Source organism: Coregonus clupeaformis, chromosome 7 (genome assembly GCF_020615455.1).
Source record: "Coregonus clupeaformis isolate EN_2021a chromosome 7, ASM2061545v1, whole genome shotgun sequence".
Taxonomy (NCBI): domain Eukaryota; kingdom Metazoa; phylum Chordata; class Actinopteri; order Salmoniformes; family Salmonidae; genus Coregonus; species Coregonus clupeaformis.
The window spans coordinates 65,461,491-65,464,132 of record NC_059198.1 but is presented as its reverse complement, the minus strand read 5'-3'; positions in this window follow the sequence as shown (position 1 = coordinate 65,464,132).

Below are 2,642 nucleotides of genomic sequence, written 5' to 3'. Positions count from 1 at the left end.
CCTGACTTGTTGAGTGGTTATTTATCTCTAATGGGGGAGGAGAGAGCGAGAGAGAGAGAGCGAGATGTACTAGTCTGTGGCGACCTAAATGCCAGAATTGGACAAGAACCTGACACCCTCAGCACACAGGGGGACAAACACCTACCTGGAGGTGACAGCATTTTTTTTTTTTTTATATTTAAAAAAAATTTAATTTAATTTTTTATTTTATTATTATTAATTTTTTTTTTGGGGGGGGGGGTAGAAGGATTACTTTATCCTATCCCAGGTATTCCTTAAAGAGGTGGGGTTTCAAATGTCTCCGGAAGGTGGTGAGTGACTCCGCTGTCCTGGCGTCGTGAGGGAGCTTGTTCCACCATTGGGGTGCCAGAGCAGCGAACAGTTTTGACTGGGCTGAGCGGGAACTATGCTTCCGCAGAGGAAGGGGAGCCAGCAGGCCAGAGGTGGATGAACGCAATGCCCTCGTTTGGGTGTAGGGACTGATCAGAGCCTGAAGGTACGGAGGTGCCGTTCCCCTCACTGCTCCATAGGCAAGCACCATGGTCTTGTAACGGATGCGAGCTTCAACTGGAAGCCAGTGGAGTGTGCGGAGGAGGGGGTGACGTGAGAGAACTTGGGAAGGTTGAACACCAGACGGGCTGCGGCATTCTGGATGAGTTGTAGGGGTATAATGGCACAGGCAGGGAGCCCAGCCAACAGCGAGTTGCAGTAATCCAGACGGGAGATGACAAGTGCCTGGATTAGGACCTGTGCCGCTTCCTGTGTAAGGCAGGGTCGTACTCTCCGAATGTTGTAGAGCATGAACCTGCAGGATCGGGTCACCGCCTTGATGTTAGCGGAGAACGACAGGGTGTTGTCCAGGGTCACGCCAAGGCTCTTCGCACTCTGGGAGGAGGACACAACGGAGTTGTCAACCGTGATGGCGAGATCATGGAACGGGCAGTCCTTCCCCGGGAGGAAGAGCAGCTCCGTCTTGCCAGGGTTCAGCTTGAGGTGGTGATCCGTCATCCATACTGATATGTCTGCCAGACATGCAGAGATGCGATTCGCCACCTGGTTATCAGAAGGGGGAAAGGAGAAGATTAGTTGTGTATCGTCAGCGTAGCAATGATAGGAGAGGCCATGTGAGGATATGACAGAGCCAAGTGACTTGGTGTATAGGGAGAAAAGGAGAGGGCCTAGAACTGAGCCCTGGGGACACCAGTGGTGAGAGCACGTGGTGCGGAGACAGCTTCTCGCCACGCCACTTGGTAGGAGCGACCGGTCAGGTAGGACGCAATCCAGGAGTGAGCCGCGCCAGAGATGCCCAGCTCGGAGAGGGTGGAGAGGAGGATCTGATGGTTCACAGTATCAAAGGCAGCAGACAGGTCTAGAAGGACAAGAGCAGAGGAGAGAGAGTTAGCTTTAGCAGTGTGGAGAGCCTCCGTGACACAGAGAAGAGCAGTCTCAGTTGAATGACCAGTCCTGAAACCTGACTGGTTTGGATCAAGAAGGTCATTCTGAGAGAGATAGCAAGAGAGTTGGCTAAAGACGGCACGCTCAATAGTTTTGGAAAGAAAAGAAAGAAGGGATACTGGTCTGTAGTTGTTGACATCAGTGGGATCGAGTGTTGGTTTTTTGAGAAGGGGTGCAACTCTCGCTCTCTTGAAGACAGAAGGGACATAGCCAGCGGTCAAGGATGAGTTGATCAGCGAGGTGAGGTAGGGGAGAAGGTCACCGGAGATGGTCTGGAGAAGAGAGGAGGGGGATGGGGTCAAGCGGGCAGGTTGTTGGGCGGCCTGCAGTCACTAGTCGCAAGATTTTATCTGGAGAGAGAGGGGAGAAAGAAGTCAAAGCATAGGGTAGGGCAGTGTGAGCAGGACCAGCAGTGTCATTAGACTTAACAAACGAGGATCGGATGTCGTCAACCTTCTTTTTCAAAGTGGTTGACGAAGTCATCCACAGAGAGGGAGGAGGAGGAGGGGGGGGAGGGGAGGGGGGGAGGATTCAGCAGTGAGGAGAATGTGGCAAAGAGCTTCCTAGGGTTAGAGGCAGATGCTTGGAATTTAGAGTGGTAGAAAGTGGCCTTAGCAGCAGAAACAGATGAAGAAAATGTAGAGAGGAGGGAGTGAAAAGATGCCAGGTCGGCAGGGAGTTTAGTTTTCTTCCATTTCCGCTCAGCTGCCCGGAGCTCTGTTCTGTGAGCTCGCAATGAGTCATCAAGCCACGGAGCTGGAGGGGAGGACCGAGCCGGCCGGGAGGATAGGGGGACACAGGGAGTCAAAGGATGCAGAAAGGGAGGAGAGGAGGGTTGAGGAGGCAGAATCAGGAGATTGGAGGGAGAAGGATTGAGCAGAGGGAAGAGATGATAGGATGGAAGAGGAGAGAGTAGTGGGAGAGAGAGAGCGAAGGTTGCGGCGGCGCGTTACCATCTGTGTAGGGGCAGAGTGAGTAGTGTTGGAGGAGAGCGAGAGAGAAAAGGATACAAAGTAGTGGTCGGAGACATGGAGGGGAGTTGCAGTGAGATTAGTAGAAGAGCAACATCTAGTAAAGATGAAGTCAAGCGTATTGCCTGCCTTGTGAGTAGGGGGGACGGTGAGAGGGTGAGGTCAAAAGAGGAGAGGAGTGGAAAGAAGGAGGCAGAGAGAAATTAGTCAAATGTA